Source organism: Papio anubis, chromosome 3, assembly GCF_008728515.1.
Source record: "Papio anubis isolate 15944 chromosome 3, Panubis1.0, whole genome shotgun sequence".
Lineage (NCBI taxonomy): Eukaryota > Metazoa > Chordata > Mammalia > Primates > Cercopithecidae > Papio > Papio anubis.
The window spans coordinates 43652236-43666618 of NC_044978.1; the positions used below are offsets into that span (position 1 = coordinate 43652236).

A 14383-nucleotide genomic window follows, 5' to 3' on the forward strand; every position below is an offset into this window, starting at 1 on the left:
ATCAGTTTTCCAAAAACAACATTTTCTCTATTGCGGGGGGTGGGCATTATAACGTCTATTTGTACAAAATTAGCTTTATTCTAAAAGGACAATTCAAAATGTACAAAAGTGTTTCTAAAAAACAATTTTAAAAGATCTAATGTCACCTGTCACACAAACACACAAAAAGACGTTTAAAACAAAACTTTAAGAGGGAGTCTACTCTGGAAGCTCTCTTTCAATACCACCTTTAAGCACATTTCTCATCAACACCACTACCACTACGAACAGACTGGAATCCCACAGGCAAGAACTGTATTTTTATTCAACCACTATCTTCTAAGCACATACTACTTTTCAGGTCCCATGATAGGTGATAAGAGTAATGGTGACTATAGTAATGGTACTGATGGTGATGACAATAGTATTTGATTATGTTCCAGCCATTATACCATAACCTTCTATTAATACATTAGTTCCTTAGAGCTGCTGTAACAAATTACCATAATTACCGTAACAGAATTAGTTACTTAATTACATTGCAAAGACTCTTTTTCCAAATAGGGCCACATTCACAGGTTCCAGGGATTAGGATGTGGACACATCTTTTTGAAGGCCATCATTCAATCTGCCACATTTTCTTAGGCAGGATGCCTTATTCATTATCTTATCTTAAATCCTAGCACTTCAAGAGCTCACAGAATAAAATACATCACATCAAAGAAAGAACAAAGTGCCATGGGAACAGATAAGATTACAGGAGCTCACTCTCCTTGGGGAATTCAAGTCAGAGGAGTCCAAGTCACGACCGAGTCTGAAATAACAAAAATGTTGAAAAAGGTTGAGGCAGGCTTTCCAGGCTGAGGACTTAAATGTGCAAAATCAGAGTTGGGACTTGGTCTCTTCCCTGTCATGTCAGAGAAGATGGAGAAATTCAGTAAGGCAGAAGCTGAAGGTATATGAAAATACTGATAGGAGATGAGGCTGGACTGGAGGGAAACTGAGGTCAAGAAATTAAATTTTGTCTTGTGGGCAGTGGACAAATGACAGAGTAAAACCTTTATGGAGGTGACATAATCAACTTTGCTTTTGAAGAGATAACCCTAGAAGCAGTGACATGACGTCAAGAGTGATGAGACTTTTTAAGAGAGCCCAGTTCAGGAGGCCTAGCAAGAAACCAAAGGAGATGATGAGGACCTGGACTTAGGCAAGGTATTAAGGAATGGAAAAGAAAAGCCTGATTTAAGACCTTCTTGACCTATGCTATCTTGTTAGAATCCTCAGAGTTTGACGTGGAGCCTGGCACACTGCAACTGCTTAAATAAAAAGAAAAAAAGAGCTGCTGCTCATCTGAACTTATTTCATTCCCCAAATGCCTGGCACATTAGAGTCTACAAGCCACTTTCAGATACTTTATTTCACCTTATTCTCCACTTAATTCCATGAGGGCAATACAACAGTTTTTATTTTCATTTAACAGAACGGGGAAAGAACATTGAGAGACTGAGTGATTACAGTCATAGCCAGTGGCAGGGCCAAGATTCAAACCCAGGTTGTTTGACTCTCTATGGCAGGCATTCCTTAACAAATTATATTAACATAACAGAGAAGTCCTTTGGCTACAAGGGAAGTAGATATTGGTAACTCTGCCCAACTTCTTTTTTTTTTTTTTTTTTTTTTGAGACGGAGTCTCCTGTGTCTCCCAGGCTGGAGTGCAGTGGCCTTTGATCTCGGCTCACTGCAAGCTCCGCCCCGAGGTTCCATTCTCCCGCCTCAGCCTCCCAAGTAGCTGGGACTACAGGCACCAGCTACAGCCCGGCCTAGTTTTTGTATTTTAGTAGGGCAGGGGTTTCACCATGTTAGCCAGGATAGTCTCGATCTCCTGACCTTGTGATCCACCCGCCTCGGCCTCCCAAAGTGCTGGGATTACAGGCTTGAGCCACCGCGCCCGGCCTCTCTGCCCAACTTCTGAAGTAAGAAGTCTTTTCAGTTGCAGTGATGGTGGTGGCATGAAGAGGAGCCAAAGAACAGAGAGAGGAAATCTGCAGGATAGAAAACATTATTACCAAATCTAGTCCTATTGTCCCATAGGGAAGATGTTGTCATATGTAGTCTAAGAGCAAATTAGAACTATTTAAAATATGCTCCTTAATTAACAAGTCTTAACATGACTACCTCCTATTACCAAACAAGCTGTGTTCAAAAAAAGAGTGACAGAGGTGGTCAGGGTCGGAGCAGGATAGCAGAATACAAGGCTTCACCAATCATTTTCTACCTGGTTTTAACTTTGTATCACTCAAAGAGGCACTGAAGAGGCAGGAAAAACCATTTTGAATCCCCAACACCACCCCTCTCCCATTCCCTGACGGCAGTGGCATGATGGAGAGAACATTTCTGTGCGCTGGGGAGAGGGAGAACATAGCAACTTTGAGGCAGTGCCACCCTGCTATAGCAGAAAGCAAAACCTGAAAACTCAGCTGGCACCACACACAGAAGGAACTGTTAACCATTAAACCAGCCAGAGAGGAATGGCTGTTCCCAGCACTTGAAACTTGAGTTTCCTGAGCTCACAGAAGCCTAGCCACTGTGGGTTAAAGTGCTCTAGTGTCTCAATTAAACTTTAATGGCAGTCTAGGCCACAAGGACTGCAACTCCTAGGCAAGTCCTAGTGTTGAACTGAGCCCAGAGCCAGTGGACTGGGGGGTTTCGGGGCCGGGGGGGGCGAAACATAACCCAGTGAGACACCAGACGGGGCAGCAAAAGGAGTGTTGACATCACTCCTTCCCTAATCCCAGGCTGCACAGCTCATGGCTACAAAAGAGACACCTTCCTTCTGCTTCAGGAACGGAAAGGGAAGAGTGGGGAGGACTTTATCTTGCATCTTGAATATTCTCAGTCACAGCAGGATGGGGCACCAGTTAGAGTCATGAGGTCCCCCTTCCAGGCCCTAGCTCCTGAACATTTCTAGACACACCCTGGGCCAGAAGGGAACTTGCTGCACTGAAGAAAAGGAGCCAGTCCTGGCAGGATTCATCACCTGCTGACTGAAGAGCCCTTGGGCCCAGCAGCAATACCACGGTATTACATCGAGGGCCTTGGGTGAGAGACTCTGAGACTTGCTGGCTTCAGGTAAGACTCAGCACATTCCTAGCTGCAGTAGGTACAGGGCGAGACTCATTCTGCTTGAGAAAAGCAAAGGGAAAAGTAAAGAGGAATTTGTCTGGCATGTTAGGTACCAGCTTGGCTACAGTGGGGTAGAGAAACAAATGGGATCTTGGTTTCCCCAATTCCAGGACTTGGCTCTTGGATGGCATTTCTGGACCTGCCCTGGGCTAAAGGGGAGCCCACTGCCCTGAAGGGTAAGTCCCTGATCTGGCAGCATCACCACGAGCTGACCAAAGAGCCCCTGGACCTTAAGGGAGCATCAGCAGTAGTCGAGTAGCACTCTTCATGGGCCTGTGGCAGTGGCAGTCATGGGGTGAGGCTCCTCTGCCTTTGGAAAAGGGAGGAAAGAATGGGAAGGATGCTCTCTTGTGGTTTGAACACCAGCTTAGTCACAGTAGAACACAGCATCAGGTAGATTTCTAGAATTTTTGACTCCAGGCTTTTACTCCTGGATGGCATCTCTGGACTTACCTGGAGCCTGGGGGAACCTACCATCCTCAAAGGAAGGACATAAGCCTGTCTGGCTTTGCCACTTACTGACTGCACAGCCCTAGGAATCTGAGTGAACATAAGAGATAGGTAGTAGTTATAGTGGGCCTTTGGTGAAACCCAGTGCTGTGTTGGACTCAGGTCTGACCCAGTGCAGTTACAGTGGTGGTGACCACAGGGCTACTTGTATAATCCTATCCCCAGCTCCAGGTGGCTTGAAGCAGACAGAGACTTTGTTTGGGAGAAAGAACGGGAAGAGAACAAGAGTCTCTGCCTGGTAATCCAGAGAATTCTTCAGGATCTCATCCAAGATCACCAAGGTAGTACCTCTATGACTCGGCAAGGACCATAGTGTTAACTGGGCTTGGGGTGCCCCAAAATGCAGATATGGCTTAGATCAGAACATCCAAGCCCTTTCAAATATTTGGAAAGCATTCCCAAGGACAGGTACAAACAAGCCCAGACTGCAAAGACTCCAATAAATACCTAACTCCTTAATGTCCAGACACAGACAAGACCACCCAGGAAAACATGATCTCACCAAATAAACTAAATAAGGCATTAGGGACCAATCCTGGAGAAACAGAGATATGTGATCTTTCAGACAGATAATTCAAAATAGCTGTTTTGAGGAAACTCAAAGAAATTCAAGACACGACTGAGTGTGGTAGCTCACACATGTAATCCCAGCACTTTGGGAGGCTGAGCTGGGCAGATCACTTGAGGTCAGGAGTTCAAGACCAGCCTGGCCAACATAGTGAAACCCCGTCTCTACTAAAAATACAAAAATTAGCCAGGTGTGGTGGTGGGTGCTATAATCCCAGCTACTTGGGAGGCTGAGATAAGGGAATTACTTGAACCTGGGAGGCAGAGGTTGCAGTGAGCCGAGATCACACCACCGCACTCCAGCCTGGGTGACTGAACAAACTCCATCTCAAAGAAAAAAAAAAAGAAAAAAAGAAATTCAAGATACCACAAGAAAGGATTCAGAATTCTATCAAATAAATTTAACAAGGAGATTAAATGCAACTGGCATACTGAAGAATGCATCAGAGTCTCTTAAGACAGAATTGATCAAGCAGAAAAAATAACTCGTGAGCTTGGGCCAGGCACGGTGGCTCATATCTGTAATCTCAGCACTTTGGGAGGCCAAGGCATGCAGATCCCTTGAACCCAGTTCAAGACCAGCTGGGCAACATAGCAAAGCCCCATCTCTACAAAAATACAAAAATTAGCTGAGTGTGGTGGCTGTAGTCCCAGTTTCTCAAGAGGCTGAGGAGACAGGATTGCTTGAACTTGGGAAGTAGGGGCTGCAGCAAGTCCTGATCACACCACTACACTCCAGCCTGGGTGACAGAGCAAGACCCCTATCTCAAAAAAAAAAAAAAAAAGATAAAGAATTAGTGAGCTGAAGACAGGCTATTTGAAAATACACAGTGAGGGAAGACAAAGGAGAAAAGAATAAAAAACAATGAAGCAGGCCTCCAGGATCTGGAAAATAGCCTCAAAAGGGCTAATCTAAGAGCTATTGGCCTTCAAGAGGAAAAGAGGAAGTAGAGAAAGAGATGGGTAAAAACTGTATTGAAAGGAATAACAGAGAACTTCCCAAACCTAGGGAAAGATATCCATACTCAAGTACAAGAAGGTTACAGATCACCAAGCAGATTTAATCCAAAGACTACCTCAAGGCACTTAATAATCAAACTCCCAAAGGTCAAGGATAAAGAATGAATCCTAAAAGCAGCACAAGAAAAAGAAGCAAACAACATACAATGGAGCTCCAATATGACTGACAGCAGCCTTTTCAGTTGAAACTTTATAGGCCAGGAGAGAATGGCATAACCTACTTAAAGTGCTGAAGGGAAAAAAACAAATGCACACTAGAATAGTATATCCAGTGAAAATATCCTCCAAACATGAAGGAGAAATACTTTCTCAGACAAACAAAAGCAGAGAAATTTCATCAACACCAAACCTTTCCTACAAGAAATGCTAAAGAGAACAAACACTTTAGTGAGAAAGAAAAGGTCATTAGTGAGCAATAAGAAATCATCTGAAGGTACAAACTCACTGGTAATAGAAAGTAAACAAAAGAATATTGTACCTGTGGTATATAAACTACTGTTAAGTATAAGATTAAACAAGGAACCAATAAAAAATAATAACTACAATAACTTTTCAAGACAAACAGTATATAAGAACAGAAACAACAAAAAATTAAAAAGCTGGGGATTAAATTAAGGCATAGTCTTTATTAGTTTTCTATTCACTTGTTTATGTAAGCAGTGTTAAGTTGCTATCAGCTTAAAATAATGGGTGATAAGATAGTAAGGTAAGATAGCAAGTCTTACAGTAATCTCAAACCAGAAAACATACAATAGATACACAAAAAATAAAAAGCAAGAAACTAAATCTTATCAGCAGAGAAAATCACCGTCACTAAAATGAAGACAGGAAAGAAAGAAGACCAGAAAACAAATAACAAAATGGCAAGAATAAGTGTTTACTTATTAATAATAACATTGAATGTAAATGGACTAAACTCTCCAGTCAAAAAACATAGAGTGGTGGAATGGATAAAAAATATAAGACCCAATGATCTGCTGCCTATAAGAAGCCCACTTCACTTATAAAGACAAACATAGACCGAAAATACAGGGATGGAGAAAGTTATTCCATGCCAATGGAAACCAAAAAAGAACAGGAGTAGTTATAATTGTATCAGACAAATAGATTTCAAGACAAAAACTGTAAGAAGAGACAAAGAAGGTCACTAGATAGTGATAAAGGGGTCAATTCAGCAAGAGGATATAACAATTTTAAATATACATGCACTCAACCTTGGAGCACCCAGATATACAAAGCAAATATTATTAGAGATAATGAGAGACATAGACCCCAATACAATAATAGCTGGAGACTTCAACACCCCATTTTCAGTATTGGACATATCTTCCAGACAAAAAATTAATAACAAAACATCAGACTTAACCTGCACTACAGACCAAATGGACCTAATGTATTTACAGAACATTTCATCCAATGGCTGTGGAAAACACAATCTTCTCTTTGGTACATGGATCACTCTCAAGAATAGACCAAATGTTAACTCATAAAACAAGTCCTGAAACATTCAAAAAATTGAAATAAGATCAAGCATCTTCTCTAACAACATTGGAATAAAACTAGAAATCAACAACAAGAGGAATTGTGGAAACTATACAAATATATGGAAATTAAACAATATGTTCCTGAATGAACAGTGGGTCAATGAAGAAATTAAGAACATTGAAAAATGTCTTGAAACAAATAATAATGGAAACACATCATACCAAAACCTATGGGATACAGCAAAAGCAGTACTAAGAGGGAAGTTTATAGCTACACGTGCCTACATTAAAAAAGAAGAAAAACTTCAAATGAACAATGCATCTTCAAGAGCAAACTAAACTAAGGAAAAAAGATGATCTAAATAAATAAAAGCAGAGATGAAAAAGGAGACATTACAATTGACACTGCAGAAATCCAAAGTCTCCTTAGTGCTTATTATGAACAAGTATATGCCAATAAATTGAAAACATCTAGAGAAAACAGTTAAATTCCTAGACGTATATAACCTACCAACGTTGAACAATGAAGGAATCCCAAACCTGAACACACCAATAACAACTAATGAAATTGAAGCTGTAATAAAAAGTCTAATAGAGAAAAGCCTGGGACCTGATGGCTTCACTGCTGAATTCTATCAAACATTAAAAGAACTAATACCAATCTTACTGAAACTATTCTGAAAAATAGAGGAAAAGGGAATATTTCCAAATTCATTCTATGAGGCCAGTATTACTCTGATACCAAAACCAAAGACATTCCAAAAAAAAAAGTACACTAGAGGCTTGATATGGTGTGGCTCTGTGTCCCCACCCAAATCTCACCTTGTAGCTCACATAATTCCCACATGTTATGGGAGGCACCCAGTGGGAAATGATTGAATTATGGGGGTGGGTCTTTCCTGTGCTGTTCTCCTGATAGTGAACGAGTCTCAAATGATCTGATGGTTTTATAAACAGGAGTCTCCCTGCACAAGTTCTCTTTCTGCCTGCCGCCATCCACATAAGATGTGACTTGCTCCTTCTTGCCTTCCACCATGACTGTGAGGCCTCCCCAGCCATGTGGAATTGTAAGTCCAATTAAACCTCTTTCTTTTTTAAATTGCTCAGTCTCAGGTATGTCTTTATCAGCAGCATGAAAATGAACCAATACAAGGCTAATATTCTTTTGAATACTAAATAAAAAAGAATACTATTCTTTTGAATACTGTTGAATACTAGCCTCTAGTATTCTTTTTTGTTTTGTTTTGTTTTTTTGGTATATCATTGGTTTTGGTATCAGAATAATACTGGCCTCATAGAATGAATTTTGATGACTACTGAGGCAAAAGTCCTCAATAAAATACTGGCAAATTGAATTCAACAATACATTAAAAAGATCATTAATCATGACCAAGTGGGGTTTATCCCTGGGGTACAAGGGTGGTTCAACATATACAAATCAATCAATGTGATACATCATATCAATTGAATGGAAGACAAAAACCATATGAGCATTTCAATTGATGCTGAAAAAGCATCTGATAAAATTCAACATTCCTTCGATGTTTAGATGTCATTTAAATCCACGAGACCAGATTACTAAAAAAAGGATTCAGGATTAAGAGGAAGTGTGACACCTTTTTCAAAAATGTTACACACACATTGACACACTCCCCATACACACACACACACACAGAATAACTATATATATTGATGTGTATATAACCTCATCTACAGATGAGTGGTATTATGGTACTTTTATGTTGCTTTTTGGTTGACCATATTTTTCTGTTTTTTAAAAAACAGCATATGTTACTATGATAGGCAGAATAATGGCCTCCCAAACACGTCCACGCCCAAATTCCTGGAACCTATGAATATGTTATGTTATGTGGCAAATAGGGAATTAAAGTTGCAGATGGAACTAAAGTTGCTAATCAGCTGACAAGGTAAAAAGATTATCTTAGATTATCCAGGTGGATCCAATGTAATCACCAATGTCGTTTAATATGAAAGTGGGAGGTAGAAATGAACAGCAGAGACAGAACGAGACTCTGTCTCAAAAAAAAAAAAGAAATGAACAGCAGAGTGACATCATGTGAGGATTCAATCCACTCTTCAGGTCTTTGAAGATGGAGTAAAAGGGCCATGGACCAAGGAATGAGGACAACCTACAGAAGATGGAAAAGGCAAGGAAACTGATTCTCTTCTAGATCCTCCAGGATGGAACAAAGAGCTACTGACACCTTGATTTTACCCCAGTGAGACCTGTGTCAGACTTCTGACCAATAGAACTGTAAGATAATAAATTTGTGTTAAGACAGTAAGTTTGCGGTAATCTGTTACCAGAACAATAGGAAACTAACACAGTTCTATGGTAAGAAAAAGTAAGCAAAAAAATCTTTTTTAAAAGATAAAATTCAGAATTTTTAAAATTTAATAAGAAATGCCTAATAACTACTCATGATTTATTATCTTTGCCATAACCTGTAACTTGCTTCCTTTTGCATTTAGATTTCTTCCTAACATCAGAGTCAAATTTGATTAATCCTTAATTTTACTAGTTATTGTGACGATCAGTGTTACATTCAATGCATTTATATGTCAGTTTCTAAATTAGATATAAAGTCAGCACATATACTAAAAACATTTAGTAAAAAGAATTATGTGCAAGATGAAATAAGTAATAATCACATTTTACCTTTTCTTCCATGCACAGATATTTTATCAGAATCATGTTAAATCTGAAGTTCAAAAGTAGTCTGAAATAACATGATATATATGAGATAGTAACCATTTTTGAGCATGGTAAATTTTTTAAACTATATATATGCTATAATAAAAATTAGGTGTCTGTAGTACATATCCTTCACATTTTTGCTGACAAATGCCTACTCTGTTCAAATAGCACCTCCTCAGAGATACATCTTCCCCCACCTTCTCCAGACAGTTAAGTGTTCTATTCAATGCTCCACAGTCTTTTGTTCCCATCTCAAAAATAGTATTTGTCTTCTTGTTTTCTAATTGATCTATTTATAGACTGCTCCCTACCAATTCTCATTGCTCAACTCAACTGAGTCTCCCAGAAAAAGGGCATATTTCTTCAGAAATGAGCACAGTGCCTGGCACACAGTAACCTTCCAATATTTTTTTTTTTTTTGGATTCATGAATATATACTCTTATCTACTCTATGTAAACAATCTACTAAACTATAAAGAAAAGTTTGGGTAACAATCTTAACCTGTGTGACTGAAGGACCTTTACTAAAACGTTTTGCCTTCTAAGTTTTCTGTTTTGAATCAAGGCACCTTTGACATGTAACCAACCTTCCAAACAGAAAAACGTTAAGATAAGTTGGCAAGGAATCAAAATTCAGTAACAAAAGTTTTACTAGATGAAACAATGTCCATTTATAATAATGTAAGCAAATATTCTCTAAATAAATATTCTAGATTGCTTTAACATTTAAAATAGTGGTTTCTTACAACAATTTAATTGCAATCTTTCTCAGAAAATCCACACCAACTGTCTGATAAGCTAATGATTTATACTGTAGGTTTTATCACAATTGGGATTGCAGTTATCTGCCTTCTGATGCCAATGCAAATCTTAAAAGGCCTTTAAGTGAAAAGAAAGAACCAGAAAAAGGATGATACCATCTTACTGCAGTTCCTTTGCCAAAACCAAAAAGCTATCCAGATGTATGTAATTCTGGGTTTGACATCCTCAAACTTCTTCCCAGGGGACTAATTTTCTTGATTTATCTGAATGGCAAGCAGCAGCAGCTACCTTCTACTGAGTGTTTATCACGTGTGAGGCATCATGCATGCATTTTTTCAGCTAATCCTCACAACAATCCTACAGTGGATGACATCCTATTTTAAAGGGGAGGCTCAACAGCATAAGGCTGATTCACCAAGGCCTCACAACTAGTGGCAGAACTTGGAAAAAACTATGGATTTCACAAATACAGATTTATATGGTGTCAACTCTAGAGAAAATAAAATAATCCTGTACATCTGAATATGCCTGATTATGGCTGGCTATTTATCTTTTTAATTATTTATTTTTTGCTTAGGCCAAAATGAAAAATTAGTTTCTATTTCCTGTGCTAAGTTTTTATCAGTAGGAGATCTCGATGTGTTAGGTGACAGAACAGACCACATTTTAAAATGTTTTTCGCTCCACAGACAATAATTCACTCCTGATAACTAAGTTCATAATATCTTTAACCCCATGAATTTATCCAATCAACCAGATTTTAAAGCAGCCCATAAATTTTTTAAGAGCCAATATAACTCAGCCTTGTATGAGCAGCTTTCTACCTTTATATACTGTCACAGGCAGAACAGACTAATTCCACTAAAACGGCAAAATCATGTAAGTAAAAAGAAGGATTTCCTACCTGCTCATGTAACTCAGCATCTTTTCCTGCTTTCTCATGGGAAGAAATCAAAGAACTAGACAAATAATCAAATCCGCTTTGGGCCCTAGGTTTGGGTGGGGCCATGTCTCAGTCCACCCAAGGTCCCCTCAGATTGCCCAGAGAGGCACTTGGGCCTAGAGCTGTGAGCAGAATGAATACCTTCCAAGACCAGAGTGGCAGCTCCAGTAATAGAGAACCCCTTTTGAGGGGTAGTGATGCACGGAGGGACTTGTAGCTTGCTATTGGTGGAGTTACTCCAGGCTGAACAGCAAATTAAAGACAACTTGCAAGAGATCAAAGCTCAGATTCACAGGTGCATAAGCCACCACCTGGAATGTCTTAGAAGCCATGAGGTGTGACTATATGAACAGGTGGACCTCATCTATCAGCTGAAAGAGGAGACACTTCAACAGCAGGCTCAGCAGTTCTACTGGTTATTGGGCCAGTTCAATTGTCTTACTCATCAACTGGAGTGTACCCAAAACAAAGATCTAGCCAATCAAGTCTCTGTGTGTCTGGAGAGACTGGGCAGTTTGACCCTTGAGCATGAAGATTCAAATGTCCTCCTCTTTGAAGCTGACACAACTGCTCTGTGCCAGACCATCACCACATTTAGGTCTCTCAAAACAATTCAAATTCCTGAGCACTTGACGGCTTATGTTAGTTCATCAAATATTGGGCCCTTCCTGGAGGAGAGGCTATATCTCAATGCCAGAGCAGAAGTCTGCATCCAGTATTGCAGCTGTCCCTCTCAGCAAATGGCTCCTTGGAAGCAAACCTGCCAGTGGTCATCAGGCTCCTTACACAGCACAAACCCCCAGGACTGGCTCACCAAAAAGCAGACCTTGGAGAACAGTCAGACTTCTTCCAGAGCCTGCAATTTCTTCAGTAATGTCTGGGGAAACCTAAAGGGCTTAGAAAACTTGCTCCTCAAGAGTCAGCAACAGGAAGTTCCTGAAAAACCAAGTTATCAAAAGTGTAACAGCCATTCCACTACTAGCTCTCCATTGAAATGGAAAAGGTTGAAGATCTAGAGCTTCCTGATCAAGATAAGATGAACCTGTCAGATTGGCTAGTGACTCCCCAGGAATCCCATAAGCTGGGGAAGCCTGAGAATGGCAGTCATGAAAGCAGTGAGTTTAAGCTCTTGTTCCAGGTCTATAATGTGAATGATTGGCTTGTCAAGACTGACTCCTGTACCAACTGTCAGGAAAAGCAGCCCAAAGGTACGGAGTTGGAAAACGTGGGCAATCTGAAGTGCCTGAACGACCACTTGGAGGCCAAGAAACCATTGTCCACCCCCAGCATGGTTACAGAGGATAGGCTTGTCCAGAACCATCAGGACCCATGTAAGGTAGAGGAGGTAGGCAGAGCCAATGAGCCCTGCACCAGCTTTGCAGAGTGTGTGTGTGATGAGAATTGTGAGAAGGAGGCTCTGTATAAGTGGCTTCTAAACAAAGAAGGAAAGGATAAAAATGGATGCCCATGGAACCCAAACCTGAGCCTGAGAAACATAAAGATTCCCTGAATATGTGGCTCTGTCTTTCTAGTAAAGAAGTAATAGAACTAAAGCACCAAAGTGAATGGTTCCTTCTAGAATTGCTGATTCCTTCCAAGTCATAAAGAACAGCGCCTTGTAGGAGTGGCTTATCAGGCCCCCATACAAAGAAGGAAGTCCTAAGGAAGTGCCTAATACTGAAGACAAAGCTGGCAAACAAAAGCTAAAAAGCCCCATGAGCACTTCCTGGTGTCCCTTTAACACAGCTGACTAGGTCCTACCAGGAAAGAAGATGGGCAACCTCAGCCAGCTATCCTCTGGAGAAGACAAGTGGCTGCTTCGAAAGAAGGCCTGGGAAGTATTATTTAATTCACCTCTACAGGAAGAATATAACTTTCCCCCAGATCATTATGGCCTCCCTGCAGTTTGTGATCTCTTTGCCTGTAGGCAGCTTAAAGTTGGTAAGTTGATAAAAAGAAGTGGTTATATCGAACTCATCTACAGATGTGAAGGAATGGACAAGAGTTGAGCAGCCTTTCTGCTGATTATCACATATCATGAGCTGAGTGACTGAGGCTTGCCAAATCATTGTGTTTCTGGGTCTGACCCGTTAGCTTAGTTCTTCCTCTGCCTAATTTTGAACTAGCAAAGCGAAGTGAGTCATCAGATTATGAGTTACTGTTTAAAAGAAAAATGTTGTTTATTGATGCTGAGCTGATTCAGTTCCTTCCTTCTTACAGAAGTGTTAATTCACCCCCACACTAGAAATGCAGCATCTTTGTGGATACATCTTTTTCACAAGCCTCCAAGGCTCCTTAGATCAGGTCGTTACAAAAAGTACATCAAAACAGTCTAGTTTTAAAAATGAAATATTTCTGTAATGGAAGTGTATTGATGTGTTCTCAAGCTAGTAAACTTCCCTAACATTTAATTCCCCTATAGATGCTTCTCTAGCTGTGGGTTTTCTTCTGTTAGTGGTCTGAAATAATGATTTTCCTGTTCTATTAACATATAGTGTATTTTGCACAAAAAATTAACTTGGCCAATAGTGATTACCAAAATATATATTAATAATCTTGGCAATTTTTGACATTAATTATCAAACATTTTAGATTACATGTTCTACATTATTCTTCTTCACTTGAAAGAAATTCAGCTACTGCAAATTTTTTCTTTCTTTCTTTCTGTAAATGTTATTAAAATATCCAGTGAGCTCTTTTAGAAGGGCTCCGTATTATTTCAAGACTATTTTTAAGGTAGCTCTAGCCTTTTAAAATATTCTACAGACCTGTGGGGTTCAAAAGAACCCCAGTAACAAATAAGCAAATAGGCAAAAGACATGTTGGAAATGTAGTATAGTATTTGAACCATTCACTATCATAGGGATTATTGGTGCATCCTGGGTAATGGAAGCAGAGCTTGACACCTGGTGCTTTTAACCAGGGATAAAGTCGTCCTCTCACGTTAAGCATAGCATAACTGTACCTCCAAAAGTGACATTTTAGTGAACAGGCCATTTTCAACACTTGTGCCTTGGGGTGTGTTCATTGAAGCTTTATGAAAACTACTGAGGTTTTCTCTATCTCCTTAAAGTTATGTCCATGCTTTAAAATGTCTCTGTAGAAGAGAAGTGGGGTTTATAATGTTTTTAAATTCTCTAAGATGTATTTGCTGCTTTCCAGACTTTGAAACTATTAAGCTTCTTAACTGCCTCTTATTGAAATACTTCTGGAGAA

At 39.8% G+C, this 14383-nt stretch overlaps 1 protein-coding gene and 1 pseudogene across 3 annotated transcripts in view; one reads left to right on the forward strand and one right to left on the reverse strand.

The window, feature by feature from the left end:
- The window catches only part of MMAA (metabolism of cobalamin associated A), a 37715-nt gene that overhangs the window by 18695 nt on the left and 4637 nt on the right, over positions 1-14383 (reverse strand). The window lies entirely within an intron of this gene.
- On the forward strand, positions 11295-13157 carry LOC101019619 (annotated as a pseudogene).